This window comes from Lithobates pipiens, unplaced genomic scaffold (genome assembly GCF_037356315.1).
Source record: "Lithobates pipiens isolate NorthernLeopardFrog02 unplaced genomic scaffold, aLitPip1_a1.2 Scaffold_22, whole genome shotgun sequence".
NCBI classification, from domain to species: Eukaryota; Metazoa; Chordata; class Amphibia; order Anura; family Ranidae; genus Lithobates; species Lithobates pipiens.
In genome coordinates this window covers 208,789,135-208,807,973 of record NW_027507784.1, presented here as the reverse complement: position 1 = coordinate 208,807,973, position 18,839 = coordinate 208,789,135, and the positions used below count along the sequence as shown (strand labels likewise).

General features: G+C 46.6%; 1 protein-coding gene across 2 annotated transcripts in view; it reads left to right on the top strand.

Annotated features, from left to right (window-relative positions):
- Positions 1-1,167: 1,167 nt before the first annotated feature.
- The window catches only part of CARHSP1 (calcium regulated heat stable protein 1), a 44,439-nt gene continuing 26,767 nt past the window's right edge, over positions 1,168-18,839 (top strand). The window contains exon 1 of one of the 2 annotated variants that reach the window (XM_077448843.1): positions 1,168-1,325. The gene's annotated coding sequence lies outside the window, so the exon portion shown is untranslated. Of the gene's footprint in view, positions 1,326-1,359; positions 1,383-18,839 lie in introns of those variants that run through there. The other variant, XM_077448845.1, reaches the window with a different exon arrangement.

Below are 18,839 nucleotides of genomic sequence, written 5' to 3'. Positions count from 1 at the left end.
TAATAACCAAATATGGTGATGAATCCACCAAAACTGTATCCATTGGGGAGTCAGATGGCTCCTATGAAAAACAAGACCTGTCAGGCTGGACTATGATACTCCTTCAGGTCTGGTCACAGCACCTAGATTGCTTGGTGGTGTGTAGTGAGCGGCCTGAGTTTGGGCTCCCTTGTTTGCCAAATTTGCTTTTCTTCAGCAGGGGTTTGGTCAGTGATGAGTGGAGTTTGTTGACCGAGCTACGATCTGGCAAAGGGATTCTGAACTCTGCGTACCATTCCGGCAAATCGTATGTGGGATGCGCAGGTTTGCACAAAAATCAGGGAGTTCATCTGGCATCCGCAAAATAAATTGTTTCCTGTTTAGTGTAGCCTGCAATACAAAGGGAAAGCGCCATTTGTAGACAATTCAATTTTCTCTAAGCACCTCCAGCAGGGGACGCATCACCCTTCTATTTTGCAAGGTGATGGGAGATAAATCCTGGAATAGAGCAAGCGTTCTTTCATTAAAAAGAGTTTGGTCGCTCTTCCGAGCTTGCTTTAGGATATCTTCTTTTAAGGGAAAGTTCTGGAGACAACAGACAATGTCTCTGGGCGGTGTGGTGTCAGAGGGTTTCACTCTCAGAGCTCTGTAAGCTTGTACAAACTCAATAGGGGTATCTGCCGGTTTTCCAAAATGTTATTGAAGATCGATCGTAAGGCAGAAGGAATTTGATCAGGGTTGATATAACTATTGCGCAAATCAATCAATATATGCTTATTGCGATTTTTATTACCAAAAATATGTCGAAGAATACATATAACCCTAAACTGAGAAAAAATGTGCATTAAAAAAAAAAAGGGATATTTATTATAGCAAAAATGACAAACTATTGTGTGTTTTTCAAAATTGTCGCTCTTTTTATGTTTATAGCACAAAAAAACTAAAAACTGCAGAGATGATCAAACACCACCAAAAGAAAGCTTTATTTGTGGGAGAAAAAAAGGATGTAAATTTTGTTTGGGTGCAACACCGCACGAGCGCGCAATTGTCAGTTAAATTGACGCAGTGCCTTATGGTACCGGTCATTCAGCAGCCAAATGTTCTGGGTCTGAAGTGGTTAATGTGTTTGGTGCTGTGTCCTCCCCAATAGATAACTAAACTCCAGCACGTGATCACAGGTAGAGTCTGCTTCACTTCCAGCAGCAGCTTGGTGTGAGTGAGCAGCTGGCAGAGAGCTGGGGTGCGCATGCTCAGTGGAGGGACGTCAGAGGGGGAGGGGGAGAGGAAAAGCCCGGACTGTAGAAGTTGGAGGAATCATTAGTCGCATCTTCCCTGAGCGGCTGAAGGTGAGTAAACATGTTTCTGCTTGTAATGCGGCTCTCCTATAAGGTCCGACGGAGAAGGTCAGTCCGAGGAAGATTAGCAGTCCTCTGTGACTTCACCTACCTAACTACCTACCTCTGCATGGCCTAGCAGAGCTCCCAGCTGGCCTTCTGTACTCTCCTGTGTGGTGTGGGTGTTGTCTGTCCTTCCCAGTGATTGCACATGTGAGGAGGAGATGGTCCTGGATAAAGTACTATAGTGTTCCAGTATAACTGGAGGAAAAGCTTGCTTTAGTTTAGGACAGAATGGAGAAGGATTTGAACCCCTGTCAGGTGTTTATTTCTGTCTGTGCACCTATTGGGGGGGGGGGGGGGTTAGCATCCTATTGGTCCTGTTTGATATGATTTACGAGAGTGAAAATGACAGAAACCCTCCATTTTGGGCTGTGCGTTCTGAGGGCACATAAGGGATGCATTCATCCCTCATAGCGCCCCAAACATGCGTTTTCATACAGTAAATGCATTAATACAGCAGTAAATGGAGCACCGAAAATGGTACAGGAGCTTCCTCCACATGTTTTCATGTGTAGAGCAGCCAATTCAAATGCGTTCCCATAGGGAGCTGCTTGCTGTGGGGATGCTCGACAGGAGGGAGGGGCCAGGAGCACCCGAGAAGAGGAGGATCTGGGCTGCTCTGTGCAAAACCAACTACACAGGGCAGTTAAGTATATCATGTATGTTTTTGTATTTTTTTTTTTTTTTTGAGACAAGAAAAAATGAGACTTTACAATCACTTTTTAATGTAAGGCCTATAGGGTGCAGAGGAAAAAAAAAACACCACCAAGGCATGGGGAAGAGAGGAGGCTTGGGTAAGTAAAACTGCTTCCCCTGTCCCCTAGACCTTAACAACTTAAGTCCCGGACCAATTTACAGCCAAAGGACCAGGCCCCTTTTTTGCGATTCGACACTGCGTGGCTTTAACTGACAATTTGCGCGGTCATCCGACGTGGCTCCCAAACAAAATTGGCGTCCTCCCTTAAAAGTCGGAATCCCCCCAGAAGCCTGGACCCAGTACCTGGCTCAGCCTTTGAGAGTTTAAGCCAGCCTCTCACACCTCCTGCACAGCAGCGCAAAGAGAAAAATGTTGTGGAGGAAAATAAAAAAAATAGCACATAAAATTGCAACACAAGTCGTATTATAATTTAATGTTCTTTTACCACTTGAGCCCCCGACCATTTTGCTGGCTTAAGTACAGAGCACTTTTTGCGATTTGGCACTGAGGCGCTTTAACTGACGATTGTGCGGTCGTGTGACGTGGCTCCCAAACAAAATTGACATCAATTTTTTTTTTTTTTTTCCCCCCACAAAGAGAGCTTTCTTTTGGTGGTATTTGATCACCTCTGCGGTTTTAATTTTTTGTGCTAGAAACAAAAAAAGAGCAAAATTTTTGGGAAAAAAGCATTTTTTACTGTTTGCTATAATATCCCCCTAAAATATATAAACATTTTATTTCTCCTCAGTTTAGGCAGATATGTATTCTACATATTTTTGGTAAAAAAAAAAAAAAAATCGCAATAAGCGATTGGCGCAAAAGTTATGGCGTTTACAAAATGGGGGATAGTTTTATGATATATATATATATATATATATATATATATATATATATATATATATATATATATATATAAAAAATTTTTTATTTTTTTGTGTGTGATTATGGCGGACAAATCGGACATTTTTGACAGTTTGGGGCCATTGTCATTTATACAGCAATCAGTGCTATACAAATGCATTGATTCATGTGTAAATGACAGTGTAGGGGTTAATTGTGTCCTAGGGGTGTGTTTATAACTGTGGGTGGGGTGGCGGCTGGCTGTGATTTACAGAAAACTGATCTCTGCTCCAATCACAGGGAGCAGAGATCAGTGTCACTTGTTGCTAGGCAGAACGGGGAGATGCCGATGTAAACGTCAGTGAGACAATCGCGGGTATCCCCGCGGCGATCGAGTCCACGGGACCCGCGGTCGGACTCACGGGGGTCCCGACCGGCACGCACGCAATGGCAAGGGGGTAATTTTTAAATGGACGTACCTGTATGCCAATTTGCCTGCCCGTGCCATTCAGCCGACGTACATTGTCGTGCGCTGGTCGGGAATCGGTTAAAATGAAGGGAGGGGGGGGGTTCGGGACTTTTAAAGAGGAAGTATGGTATGGAAGTATGAGATGGACATACATCACCCAGAGGGAAATGTGTTTTGTTGAGAGAGGAAAAAAAAAGTGGTGTTTATCTTTGATCGTTTGTAGAGAGGCATTCTATGTGAACAAGGCAGACCGCTGTTCTGCCAAGAAGGGATACTGGAGATCTGATGTTTCTGCTAAGCAGAAAAATTTATCTGTTTTCCTTTAGTCAATTTGTCTGCCTCAATGTTGCAGTCCCGCTAAAAATCGCTGATCATCATAAAAAAAAATATTCTAAAAATTCCCTAAATCTATCCCATAGTTTGTAGACGCTAAAACTTTTTGTGCAAATCAATCCGTATACACGATTTGGGAATTTTGTTACCAAAAATAAGTAGCAGAATACATATTGGCCTAAATTTATTTATTTATTTTTTCTAAATTATCGGTATACTGTTTTTTTTTGTTTGTTTTGTTTTTTTTGTTTTTTTTTATAGCGCAATGCTGGATCGCAAAAAATAGCCTGGTCAGGAAGGGGGTAAAACCTTCTGGAGCTTAAGTGGTTAATTAACCACTTGCCATCATGTAAAATTCATCTTTTTTTGCTAGGAAATTACATTGTGTGTGTTTGTTTTTACTGGTTACATGTTTTGAGTTGGAGGATGTCTAGGGCTAGAATTATTGCTCCCAATATAACGTGTTTGGTGATACCTCACGTGTGGTTTTCATATGTGGGCGGGACTTGCATATGTGTTCACTGCTTCGTGCGGGGACGAGGGCGATTTTTTAATTTTTTTTTTTTTTTTTTTTTTTTTTTTTTTTTTACATTCCTTTTAATAGGAACAAAAAAAACATCCCTTGTAATAGGAATATGGCATGATCGGTTCTCTTTACAGTGAGATGTGGCGTTAGTAAGACCCCACATCTCACCTTTAGTATGGGAAGCCTGAAATAAAAATAAAAAATAAATGATCCCGCCTTCCCAGCCAAGGTGGCGCCATTTGTTTGAATGTAGAGGCCGGTGTGACATCATAACATTGTGCCTGACCTCTGAACAATCATAGAGACTCTGGCGACAATCTGGTCCTCTGGATATCTCTATGGTAAACATCCGCGGCTGGCGAATCCATTCTCTGACGCACTGATGGAAGTGGTGAGTCGGTAGAAGCACCAGAGGGTGGCGGAGGATGGAACATCCCCTCTCGCCACCCATAAGAAGGATCAGGCAGTGGAACAGCCACTATGATCATTCTTGTGGTGTAGGGACTCGCCCGCTGAAAAATTATATCTGAATGATGCCTGTAGCTTCAGGCATGATTCAGATATAACTTCACAAAGTCAAGGACGTCCTATTGTGTACCTTGGGCAGGAAGAGGTTCAAGGGGAAGTCCACCCTAAGCTTGTTTGGTTGGGCTTCTCCTATGAGTTGAAGGCATGCAGTTCATTTTGCTCTCTGACGTCACAGAAATCAGTCCAGGCACCATGTGTCATCCTGACAATGGGAGCCTGGACTGACGCCCATCTCGGCCTCTCAGTGAGACGGCCGATCCCTGCCCTGCCCCACAGCTCAGCGCTCCAGTGGGGCGTGGAGGAGCAGAGCGGACAGCTGCCGATTGACAGTCTACACTCCTTCTCTATGGGGAGGTTGATTTGCTGCCTGGCGCAATCCAGTTATCGGCCGCGTCTGGGGTACCTCAGCCCTCACTTTTCATGTGTCGGCTGATTCCCTTCCTGTTTGTGTCCCATTGTGGGGCGCAGAAGCTTGGGATTCTTAAGCGCCGCCTCGTCTCTGAGCACCTAATTACGCAGCTGCAGATAATGCACAGCGCGGCAAGTGTGAACAAGCCTCGGCTGATTCGGATCGCTGATCAGCGATAGGAATCGGCTGTACTTGTCTGTTTGTAAACTTTCTGGTATTTGGTCATTTGGATGTGCCAGGTTGCTACAGAGACATCCAACTCATTTTCATACCTCAGGTATTACCCTTCTGACCATGCGTTTTTTACTTTTTGAACATCCGCCTTGTACATTCAATACTACCTTGTGCCATATATTGCACTTATACTTCATTTGGTATTTCTTGTGCTCTCATCCACAGATGCACATTAATGCCTTTGCATGACATTTCTATGTTGCTGTCAGTGGGGCTTTCCTTATTTCATCATTCTTGGGTATATTTACAGGGATATGACTTTATATTATTGTTCAGGATAGGCCAATCCTAAAATGGGATTTGGTCTGACCAAGTTTTGTATTTTTAAAACCATATGTTATGTTCATCATAATTTGATATTGTTTTATGTTTATATCCACAGACTGGCATCAAGTGCAACTGTGGGCTGTAAGTTCAGCACTGACTGGGTGCTCTTGCAGCATACATTTCAATCTCCCCATTGGTGCCACTGCATTGGTTGGAGTGGCCACAACTCCATCTTCCTCTTGGCCCTCCTTGGAGCCTGACTCGCTGGGCGCACATATGCCCCTGACCTCTAGTGTGTGTGTGTGTGTGTGTGTGTCTACTGTTGGCCAATCCGCTTTTGTAAATACATTTGGTGCATTGTCTTGTCTCTACAAATTGTGGTTTAGCATGACAATTTAGGTTTTTTATATTCAATCCTTCTCTCCCCCCCCCCCCCCCTTTTTTTTTTTTTTTTTTTTTTTTTTTTTTAAATCCTATTTCTGTATTAATGCTTGACTTTTCTACATTATAGAAAGACTGCATATCCATTTATTTGACAATTAATCCCTGAAGGACATTCCTGTCCGAAACATGTCAGGCGTGGTTCATGGCATTTATCTATACTAGCCCATTATGTGTCCAGGGCAGCTAAGTTTATGTCGTCTTGATCACTTTTTGATACTTATGTTATTGTATTAACTATTACATTGTGTATAATATTTACCTTTCTACTCCACATCTGCCCTGTCATTTAAAATCCTGAGGGGTTATACCGGGCCTTGTGCACTAGAATTTTGTGATAAACAGCAGGTTTTTTATCTACTTTCTTAAAGTGGGGTTCCACCCTAAAGTGGAACCTCCGCTGATCGGAACAATTCCCCGCTGATCCCCCAATTCCCCACCCACTTCCGGGCATAGACTCCCGTGGTAGTCTACGCCATTTCCTGTCCTGCCGCGCTGTCTGCTGGGACACACACGGGTCTGAGACAGCGCGGACAATTCCTATTGCGCTGCGTGACTCGCACATGTGAAGTAGGGAACCGGTAAGTGAAGCCAATTCGCTTCACTTCCTGATTTCCCTCACCTAGAATGGTGGCGGCAGCAGCCGAGGGCCGATCGATCGGCCTCGGCTGCTGGCATCGCTGGACCCCGGGACAGGCGAGTGTCCATTTATTAAAAGTCAGCAGCTGCAGTATTTATAGCTGCTGGCTTTTAATATTTTTTTTGTAGGTGGAATCCCTCTTTAAGAAGCAAATTTTGCCCTCCAGTCAAAATCTGGCTATACAATGATTCCTCCATTTACATGATGCAGAGTGGATGAGTGACTCCCACAGCATCTATTGGCTTAGCTGCAGCCACTGTCAGCGGAAAGTTATCCAGCAGGCTCCTTTTGACAAACAGAGCAGGACCACCCACTGAGCAAATTTTGGGAAGATTTCTTAGAAACTGGTCAAAATGAGTCGTGTATGGCTAGAATTACTTCCACGCATGTTGGCCCTTCCTTCTATTTTACTTATCACCAAGGTGAGTTACTACAGTTCTTGTTTCTAGGCAACTTCTTTTTTTTTTTTTTTCCCTGATGTAACATCATCACAACTGAAAAAAAACAAGTAGGTGCAGTTCACTGGATAAATATCTGAAGTCATGATTTTTCTGACTAAGGCCTCATATACTCTGCTGCTGGTAAACGGACGTTCAGAGGCAGTTGAGAGAGAAAAAAAAAAAAGCATTCAACTGCCCCTGAACTCATTCAATGTTATCTTATGTGTACATGTACACAGGTTTGTTTTAATGTCGTTTTTAGGCAGTTGCGTTTTTGTAGGCTTTTCTTTGAAGGCAACAAAAATGAGTTCAGACGCCAAACGTGGTAACTCTCATTTAGAATTCGCATCTAGCCGCATTTCGTTTACAGGTGTATGTATGTATAATGTATGTGTTTATTATATATAAGACAAACTTCAAAACTTGAGCAGAACACGTACAAGTTGAACTTATTTACGTTATTTTGTTTTGGCTACTTCCAATAAGTGGCGTCTAGTCAGGTTTACAGTATACTGCATTTATGAACGCTGAGCACACATTGGTCACTATTTTGTGATTTTTTTAAATTCAAATAAGTCTAGTTTTGGGGAGATGTTCTTTTACAGCTACACATTTGACCAAGCCCTGGCTCCATTTACACTTGAGCTGGTGTCCTTGGTCACTTTCTGGGCTTTTTTTTTGAGTGTTTGTATACACTTTTTCCTGCATGGAAGGTTTCTTTTTAGACAATAGTAAAAGGCATGCAAAAAATTTAATTTTTCAAGTGCTTCCATTGAAGACTTTGGGGGGGCCACGGTGCATGAATCTCCCCCAAAAAGGTCATACTTTTTCAAAGGGACGTGCGTCCAGTAACACCTCGCCCAGTTGTGAGTAGGCACCATGGAATTTAATTGAGATCCTGGTGTTGAGAATTGAAGCTCTTCTTCTGATAAAGCTTCATATTGTTAATGGGGCGTTAAATGCATCGACACCTTGTTTTAGTGCATTTATCTTATTTGAATGCAGTAAGTGTGAAAATGGTTTTTAAAATGGAAACTATAGGATGAAATTAACAAATTATCAACAGTAACAACCAGTATGCAGTTACCACTTAAAGCGGAGATCTGCCAAAAAAAGCCAACAGCTACAATACTGCAGCTGCTGGCTTTTAATAATGGGACACCTGCCTGTCCTGGAGTCCAGCAATGAGACGCTGCAGCTGATGTTTCCGTCATTTGTCTCATGTACACATGTTTTTAAAACCTGTCCTGAATGGTGTAACCGATGTTTAAAAGCCTCCGTTATGCCGTGCTTAAGGCCGGGTTCACACTGCTGCGGGGGGAGATCCAGATGTGATTCGCACTGCAGTGCAAATCACATCCGATCTCCGTAGCGATGCGAGTTCAGCCATACAGATAGTATGGCTGAATTCGCATCGCTCCCGCAGCAAACTCGCACGGGACCCTTTTTTTGGTCCGCAGCAGAATCGGATCGCATGGGTGTTCACACCATGCGATCCGATTCCTGTGCGAGTCTGCAGATCGCACTGCGATATGCGGACGGATCTGGGGGTGTCATTAACATTTCATTGACACTCCCAGCCGTTCGCATAGGGCAGTGTGAACTGCCGGCGGTAGTCATGCGATGCGGGAAAACGCCGCGGATTCGCGGCGTTCCAGCATCGCTGTGGTGTGAACCCAGCCTAAATGCGAGTTACTGTGTTTACACGCTGTTACAAGCATTTGGTTTTTCAAATGCTTCTGAACATCCGTCCTATTTGCATTATTATTATTATTTTTTTTTTCTAAAAAATGCCTCTAACCTCAACTGCCTGGAAATGACTATAAACAACTGTGTATGTGTGCTGATAAGATGGAGATTTCAGGGGCAGCTGGGAAAAAACTCCCAACTGCTTGTAAATGTCTGTTTACCAGCAACAGTGTACATGAGGCCTTACAGATGCTGTCAGGGGCATCTGACTTCATGTTGGCCTATATGTGTCTAGCTGGGTAAATTGCCGTTGCCTTTTGGCCACCTGCGATCGATCGTGACAGATTGAGAATCTCCCCCTCTCTCTGGGATCATGTTAAACCTTAAAATCGGTGCAACATGGAAAAAGTGTACTTATCCTTTTAACTAAGCCATTTCTACACACTTCTTAGTGTGTAAGAAATCCATTAAGTGGCTATGTCACTAGGGCCTGGGTTGGGAGTGGAACTAAACCGGATCGGGTCACATGACCCGCGTCGGCTACCTTTCTTTTTTTAAGGGCTCCCAGGCTGCGCAAAGTGGATTGGAGCTGTCGATCGAGGATGTAATCTGCATGAAGGCATTGGTGGGTGGATCAGATCCTTCACTGACAGTTCTGTTTTACTTAGGCCTGAGGGAGAGCCTGAAAACACTGAGGCAGCATCATAGGACACAAGGACACCAGTCTTAAAATGTCACACGGCTTACACATTGGCCAGAGCCAGGAAGTGTAGGGTGGAGGAGGAAGATTTGGATAGGAAATGCTTTTTGCTTTAGAATGTTAAACTACTTTCTTGAAGGTAGGAAAAACTGATTTAAACAATCTCTGCATTTTGCAGTTTTTTTGCCACACTATGTTAACAATAATATACTTCTCACGTACACAGCATGGGCATAATTGGGGCCCTTTCAAGCTGGTGCACTTAAACACAATATGCCATTTTAAATGTGGCTTTTTTTAAATTTATTTTTAACGCAGCACATATGTAATTTAGATTTGCAAGTGTTCATGTCTGGTCGCTGGTTGTTGGAAACAGCTGCTGGCATCCTAACAACCAGTGACACAACCCTGCTGTCAGCAATGCATTCCCAGCTGACAGCAGAATGTAAAGTGCTGCCTATGTATGTACACAGCGGGTAAAATTAAGCATTGAACATGTAAATATTTTTCGAATGCTGGGTTCACACTATTGCAAATTGGATGTGGATTTCCACACATGCCAATTTGCATAGCAGGAGTTTGAGACCGGCTCTCTATGGAGCCGGTTCACACATCTCCACAATGGCTCTGGTGCAAATTGCACAGGGACTCCTGTGCATCTCTTGGTCCGTTTTTTTCTGGTCCAAATTCAGCCAACATTTTGGGCTGAAACAGTGAATGGAAAAGCACCGGACCCAGCCTAAAGGTGCTATTGACGTGAAATTTTTACCACATGCCGGTAACAACCCGTGCAATCCATACATACAAAGAAACCAAAACAAGTACACATAACTTAATTTCTGAAATAAAATGGAATGACGCAGGGAAAAAGTATTGCACACTAACTGAAATGTAATTACAGCTTCAAGACTCCTCCTGTATAGAAACTAGCCGCATGCATTGCTCAGTTGTGATTTTGGTCCAGTTTTCAAATCTTGAAGGTTCCGTGGGCCTCTTCTGTGAACTCTGATCTTTTTAGTTCTTTCCATAGATTTTCTATTGGATTCAAGTCAGGTGATTGGCTAGGCCAGCTTTATTTTCTTTGAAACCAATTGCGCGTTTCCTTGGCTTTGGGGATTGTCTTGCTGAAATATCCACCCTCGTTTTCATCTTCATCCTGGTAGATGACAGCAGGCAGAATTTTATCAAGAACGTCTTGGTACATTTTTCTATTCAACTGTTTCAATGACCTGAAGTTTGCCAGTACTGTATGCTGAAAAACGGCCCCATGCCATGATGTTCCCACATCCAAACTTCACCGTTGGTATGGTGTTTTCTCTTTTTGTTCATTGATGGACACAGCACCTTAACCGCTTAAGGACCGCCTCATGCTGATGTAAGTCGGCAGAATGGCACAGCTGGGCACAAGCATGTACAGGTACGTTGCCCTTTAAGTGTCCGTGGGTCCCGAGCGTGTCACCCGGTCCTGAGCTCCGTGGCTGTGGGACCCGATAACCGCCTGTGTACCACGATCGGGTCACAGAGCTGAAGAACGAGGAGAGGTAAGTGTAAACAAACCTCTCCTCGTGCTTCCTACTGAGGCTGTCACTGATCGTCTGTTCCCTGTCAGTGACATCAGATGCCAAACCACGCCTCCTACAGTTAAAAAACGCACACTTAACCCCTACACTGACCCCTAGTGGTTAACACCTTCACTGCCAGTGACATTTTTACAGTAATCCGTGCATTTTTAATTGCACTGATTGCTGTATTAATGCCAGTGGTCCCAAAAATGTGTCAAATTGACCGTGTCCGCCATAATGTCAGTCAAAATAAAAATCGCTGATCGAGTAGTAAGAACATTTTTTATTAAAAAAAGCCATAAAACTAACGTGTATGTATAAAAAAAATTTTATGTATCAAGAATATGTATCGGCCTAAACTGAGGAAAAGTTTTTATTTTTTTTTTATATATATTTTTGGGGTATATTATAGCAAAATGTAAAAAAAGAGAGCATTTTTTTTCATAAAAACCACAGGGGTGATCAAATGCCACCAAAAGAGTTCCATTTGTGAGAAAAATACTTCAATTTTGTTTCGGAGCCAGGTTGCACAACTGCGCAATTGTCAGTTAAAGCGACGCAGTGCCGAATCGCAAAAAGGGCTTGGTCCTTTAGCTGGAAAATGGTCTGGGGCTTAAGTGGTTAATCTTGACCTTAGGGTTATATCTCCCCCTTCAGGAGAGGGCTAGGCAGAACATGTAAAAACAGTAAAACTGCACAGTACCGCCCAGGGGGTGGTCCTACTGGCTATAACCCCTCACTCTGCTTCCAGCAGCTCAGTTTTTTTTCTGCCTAATGTAGAAGGACCTGGCTCCCGGTGGGGACTATTGGTCCTGGGAATTGTTTTTTCTTTTTGATTCCTGTGATTTACACTCAACAGCTGGGCTGGGTGACAGGCTGGATAATATAGATCCTGGTAGTCTCCCCAGCCTGGCCATCGAGCATGAGCAGACCTTAGCTACACGCTGGGTCAGCCACGACATGCCGTCATATCCAGGGGCACACTTATGACCGGGCTACTGCTAGCCACGGCACACGGACAACAGCCACCCCGTACTGCTTGGGTGATGGGTCTGTCTGTGGAATGCAGGTGAGGTAAGTATGGTTCCACCTGTCTTGGCAGGATGGAGTAGCTGGGCATTCCCTGGGTGGTTGATATGGGGGGGGTCTCTCACTCTCCCTTTCTTCTTTCCCCTTCCATCCTCCCCATTCTATGGGCCGTTGTGTGACTCGGCATGGGGGGTGTGGTGCATGTACCTGGCCGGGCGTCCTCTTAGGGGGGAGCTCTGGGTCCTGGCAGGGGCTGCGCTGGGCGGTTTGTCCGCTCGTCTTTTTCCCTGCTTTTACCCCATGGTTGGAGTATCTGTGTATGCCATGTGGGCTGGGCTCCGTGCGAATCGCGGACAGTTTTCTTAATTGGCCATTTTCTGGAAGTCCAGCGGCTGTTTTCCTGGTGCTCTCTGACATTTTTTGCTGAGGCGGCCATTTTCTAGTAGCCTCAGTTTGTTTTACCCTAGCGCTTGGTGGCTGGTTCATTCTGGAACAGCTCAAAACTTACACAGAACACCTTGTGGCTGGCACAGGGGAGAGCAGATGGCGGCAGCACAGCGCAGTGCCTGGGTCAGGGTAGTGAGTCCTGTATGGGGCCCCTCAGTCTGTGGCAGCTAGGAGGGTGGGCATTTTGTGTGACTTGCCTTACATAGTTAGTCAGGTTGAAAAAAGACACAAGTCCATCCAGTTCAACCTTAAAAACAAATAAATAAAATAAAAAAAATACCTTAGGTCTCTAGTGGTGACAGGCGAGAGTGGGCCAGCATGGCGTCAGAAGCTGGCGCTTCTTCCCCAGACATCTGTTATTGCAACTGGTTCCCCTGCACCTGCGGTGCCTATGGACACTGTCGGTGGTCCTGGAGTCCTTTTGTTGTCAGGGTGGAAAGAAAAAAAAAAAGCCCCCCCCCCCCCACTTTCTTCTGGAGAAAGCTCTGCTTCACTCGGGTCCCGCTGTTCTGATGTTTCAGAGGATGCGGACCTGGACTGTTCGGTCAGTGAGGATGACACCGTGTCTGGGTCAGTGCAGGAAAAAGCGCTAGTAGGAGCACTTATCACAGTGGTGCGGGATACCCCAAAGATGGAGGATACGGCGGGGGCATCTAGAGTTGTTCGTCCCCTTTAAGTCCCACAAGCCGGCCCTCACTGCTAAGGTGTTTCATTAACTAACTTATTTTGATAAGTTTATTTACAAGGAGTGGGGGAAGCCCGCAGCCCTTTTCGGTCCCAAGATGGATGGTGGTGCGTTACCCCTTTGAGGAGAGTTTCCTGAAAAAATGGACATCTCTGGTTGTTGACCCCCAGGTAGCCAGGTTAAATAAGGTAACCACGATTCCGGTGGAAGGGACTGCTGCTTTCAAGGGTCCTGCCGACAGGAGGGCCAAGGCAGTTGCCCGGTCCATGTTTATGCTGATGGGGTCAGCATTGCGGCCAGTGTTGGCCACGGCCCTGGTGTCAGACACTTAATGAATGGGCTAAATTGTTGCACTATGAGTTGAAGCAACAGGCTTCCCCAGTCTGCACCAACTGGTCAGCCAGTTCCACGTAGAACCTTAAGTTTGTCTATGATGCGGCCTTGGATACGGCCCCCTTGCTCTCTAGAGCCTCAGTATCAGCAATAGTGCTACGTTGCCTGATTTGGCTGAAATGCTGGTCTGTGGACCAGGCATCTGAGAAGGCACTGGCGGACTTGCCCTTTCAGGGAGAGAGGCTATTGGAGCCTCATTGGATGACTATTAAGGATGTTACTGGTCAGAAGCGGATTTTTATTTTTTTTTGTCCTCCCGGGTCAGCAGGTACGTGCTCCTAGTCCGACAAGGTGCCCGCTGAGGGACAAAAGCGTCCCTGGTTTTGCAAGCAAATTGGTTACCGCATGAAGGTTTGCCCCCACACGATTTTCAGGTAAGGTCGCCTTCAGGAGTTTGCAGCTCAGTGGACCTCCCTACTTTCCGACCAGAGAGTCTGCAAACTGGTTTCATCAGGATACAAGATCGTTACTTTATTGTCCGCCAAACAGATTTTTTATTTTTTTCCCCCTCCCAACCTTCACCTTCTGGCTTGTCAGGAAGCCCTGTTGGGGGCAGTACAGGACCTGTTGCGAGTGCCTGTACCGATGCCGGAAAGGTTTCGGGGATTCTACTACAATCTGTCTGTAGTCCCAAAGAAGGAAGGGTCCGTCTGGTCCAGGATCTCATAGCTCACAGCTTTGTGAAAGTACAAAGGTTCAGGATGGAATCAGTTCGGTCAGTCCAGCAGAGGGATTTTGTGGTGTCCCTGGACATCAAAGACGCATACTTGCATATCCCCATATGCATCAACCATCAGAGGTTTCTGCGATTTTGCAAGCACTACCAATTTGTAGCTCTCCCTTTTGGCCTGGCGTCAGCACAGAGGGTCTTCACCAAGGTGCTAGCCCCAATTTTGGCTTTGCTAAGGCAGTGAGGGCTCACAATTGTGGGTTACCTGGACGACCACCTTCTGAGGGCAGCTTCTGACCTCAGACTTAAGGATGTGGCAATCGCCATGCAAACTCTTTGGGATTTGGGTACTGAACCTACAGAAGTCGTGTTGGTGCCAACTCAACGCCCTGGAGTACCTGTAGGGCTTGCATCTGGACTCCTCCAGAGTCGTATTCCATTTGGACAAGCTGCAGACTCTTCAAGCTGTGGTGACGTTTTTGCATGCGAGTCCTGGGTCTCATGGTAGCCACTTTCGAGGCAGTACCGTATGCTCCATTCCACACTAGTCTTGCAAAAGGAGATCCTGTCCAAATGGGACAATGGGTCCCTGGATTGTTAAATTCAGATGAGCCAGCTAGTCAGATTCCCTGCACCTGGTGGCTGAGGTCGCTGGCCCTTAGGTCCAGGAAGTCTTTCGTTCTTCAGTGCCAACGTGACCAATTGGGGGGGGGGGGGGGATGTTTGGGGCATACAGTCGGCCCAAGGTCGCTGGACACAGGAAGAATCCTGCCTGCTGATCAATGTGCTGGAACTTCTGCGATCAGGCGGTGCCTCTCCACATGGTCAGAGGCTGTAGGGGCGTCCGGTCAGGATCCAGTCGCACAACGGTGGTGGCGTATGTCAGCCATCAAGGAGGAACAAGGAGATCAACTGCAGCACTGGAGGTCACGCACATGCTGCAGTGGGCAGAGCGGCGCGTGGCATTCTGGGTGTAGAAAACTGGCAAGCGGACTACCTAAGTCATTAGATGCTGGACCAAGGGGAATGGTCGCTACATCCGGATGCATTTCTGGCCAGGTCAAATGATCCCTGGGTGGACACGGCAGATGTGTTTTGGCTCCATGGGGGGCATTATCGGCTGATTTATGCCTCCTGTGCACCCCCCCAACTACTCAAACTTCTACCATGTCTGCATCGCAGAGGGGATGCCAGTGATTCAGATTGCCCCAGATTGGCCTCGGCATCTGTCGACATAGTACGAATGGTGGTGGATGTTCCTTGGCAGCTGCCGATGCGAGAGACCTTCTGTTGCAAGGTCCAGCACGGCATGGCTGTTGAAAGACAGGTGCTAAGGTCTGTCTAATTCGGTAATCTCCACTATGCTGAGGGCATGGAAGTCATCTTCTTATCATCGTACGTGGAAGGCCTACATCTCCATGTGTGATGAGATGGAATAGCGTCCGTGCACATACTCAGTTTCCAGGATCCTGCTGTTGCGTGGATCAGAAACGTGCCTTAAGGGGCAGATATCAGCCCTGGCTTTATTTTTTCCCTTTAGCGACCGTTGGAGACTCATTCATTGGTGAGTACGTTTGTTCAGGGGGTTCAGCATGTGGCTCCTCCGATTCGACCAACTCTGCCTCCGTGGGATTTGAATATGGTGCTCTCGGTGCCTCAAACTGCTGTTTGAAAACAGAGAGCTCCCTTATTGACACTCTTGGAAAGTCTTTCTAGTGGATATTGCATCTGCCAGGAGGGTTTCTGAGTTGGCGGCCTTGTCATGCAAAGTTAAGGCGGTGCCTTTGTTTCTTCCAAAGGTTTTCAGCTTTTCATCTAAATGAGGACATTGCTTCCGTCCTTATGTCCTCGGCCGTCACACCCCAGAGAGGTTGCTTTGCATTCCTTGGACATGGTCCAGGCTCTGCGTGTGTATCTGTCTGCTATGGCTCTTTTTTCGGAGGTCGGACTCGCTGTTTATATAGGTGGCTGGTCCGAAGAAGGGCCTGACTGTCTCGTCAGCCACCATTTCTCTATGGATCAGACAGATTGTGGTTCAGGCTTATGCCATAAGGGGGCAGGCGCCTCCCTTTCCTGTCATGGCACATTCTACCAGGGCAATTGGTGCCTCTTGGGCTTTCCGACATCAAGCGTTTTTGTTTCTCAGGTGTGTGTAAGGCGGCGACCTGGTCATCCGTTTACACTTACCAAATTTTACAAGGTTGATGTGAGCGCATCTTCAGATGCTTGCTTCGGCCGCAAGGTTTTGCAGGCGGATGTTTAAGGTTACAACTCCTCCATTGAGGAGCTCTGGTTATGGGTGGAGTTATTTTCTTGCTGTTCCCACCCCCGTTTTTTTTTTTTTTTGACACTGCTTGGGGATGTCCCTAAGATGAAGATGCTGTGTCCATCAATGAAAGAGAGCAAATATGTTTTATTTTTTTTGCTCGCCGTAAAATCCTTTTCTCTGAAGTTCATTGATGGACACAGCACCCATCCCTCCTATTTATGTTTGTACTGCTTTTGACGAACTGAGCAACTGTTTTTTTTTTTTTTAACACTTTCTGCCTAGTCCTTTCCTAAAGGGGCGATATAACCCTAAGGTGAAGATGCTGTGTCTGTCAATGAACTTCAGAGAAAAGGACTTTACGGTGAGTACAAAAATCCTATTTTTCCAAAAGTGCGCTTGTAAGACCGCTGCGTGAATACGGTGTGACAAAGTATTGCAATGACCGCCATTTTATTCTCTTGGCTAACAGAGGACAGAATTAGACTTGGGGAAACTACTTGGACCCCTTTCACACTGCCAGCATTTTTCAGGCGCTACAGCGCTAAAGTTGGCATCTGAAAAAGCGGCTCCACTCACTCCAGTGTGAAAGCCCGAGAGTGCCCTGGCAGGGCATCAGAAAAAGTCCTGCCAGCAGCTTCTTTGGAGCGGTGAACTCACTGCTGCTCCCCATTGAAATCAATGGGCTAGCACTGTGATACAGAGCAGTGTTTTGCCTGGGGATTTAACCCCTTTTCGACTGCTAGCGGGGGGGGGGGGGGATTAAAGCCGCTCTGCTAGGGGCTGAATAGCACTGCTAAAACTACAGTAAAGCGGCGCTAAAAATAGGGACGCTTTACTGCTGACGCCCTAGCCGGCGCTGTGTGGAAGGGCTCTTAAAGTGATTGTAAGGGTAAATTCCCCCCCCCCCCCCCATCATATACATCCACTGTGCAGCTCGTTTTGCCCAGAGTGGCCCCAAACCAGGGGGTTACCTTGTGAGCGTGCTGAGTCCAGAATTTGCGTTTAGACGCGAATGCCCGACTCTGCCTGATGCCCGCGTCATTGGATTTGCCTGACAGCAGCACAGCCATTGGCTCCCGCTGCTATCAATCTATCCAAGAGCCGAGACCCAGTGGAGAGAAGGGCGGCGTGTTCTCAATGACGGAAATTCTGGGCTCCGGTAAGTAAGGGGGGGGGGGTGCTGGGGGGGCCGGTGACTGGAAGGATGCATTAAGGTGAGAAAACCTGTGGGTTTACAAACCCCTTTAACAATAATAAATCATGGAGACCAGATGACTTGCACTCGAGGGTACTTGGGGGAACTCGGTCAAGTAATTGCGAGACCATTGTTCCAAATATTTACTGACTGGAATGGTACCAGCAGATTGGAGAAAAGCCAATGTAGCACCAATATTTAAAAAGTGCCCAAAATTAGGGATGCACCGAAATTTCGGGCGCCGAAACATATCGGCCGAAAATGGTGTTTTCGGCAAATTGCCGAAAGGAAAATCTTGCTGAAAATGGGGGCGGGGCTCCACCCCCTGGTGCCGCCCATTGCACGGGTGTTTTCCTGGCTCGTCCTCCGTCCCCCCTCCTCCTCTCCTCCCTCCTCCTTTCCTCCCGCCCGACAGTGCGGTGATCTCCGTGTGTCACCGAGCTGTGCATTGAATTTCCCGGGCGGCTGCAGTAACAATGTCCTGCCTCCTGTGACAGACGGTACACTGATCCAATGGCGGGACATTGAATCAGCGTGACGTGATTACAGGAGGTGGGACATTGTTACTGCATCCGCCCGGGAAATTCAATGCACAGCTCCGTGACACACGGAGATCACCGCACTGATCTGGGCATGGGTAAGTGGAGATGCATGTGTTACATTGGATCCTTAATACATATTTGGTGGCAGTGTGCCTTAAAGCGGAGGTCCACCCTAAAATGGACCTCCGCTCATCGGAATCCCCCCCCCCTCCGGCGCCACAATCGGCACCTTTCAGGGGGGAGGGGGGTGCAGTTACCTGGATAATCCAGGTAACTGCACCCACTTCCGGGCTAGCTCTCTGCGGAACGGGGCATACGTTACGCCCCGTTACGCAAGCGCCCGCCCCCTTCAGCAAGTGCCCCGCTGCCTGCTGGGAAACACAGCTCCCAGAGGCAGCGGGGACCGTCCGGATTGCGCCGCGCGGCTCGCGCATGCGCAGTAGGGAACCGGGAAATGA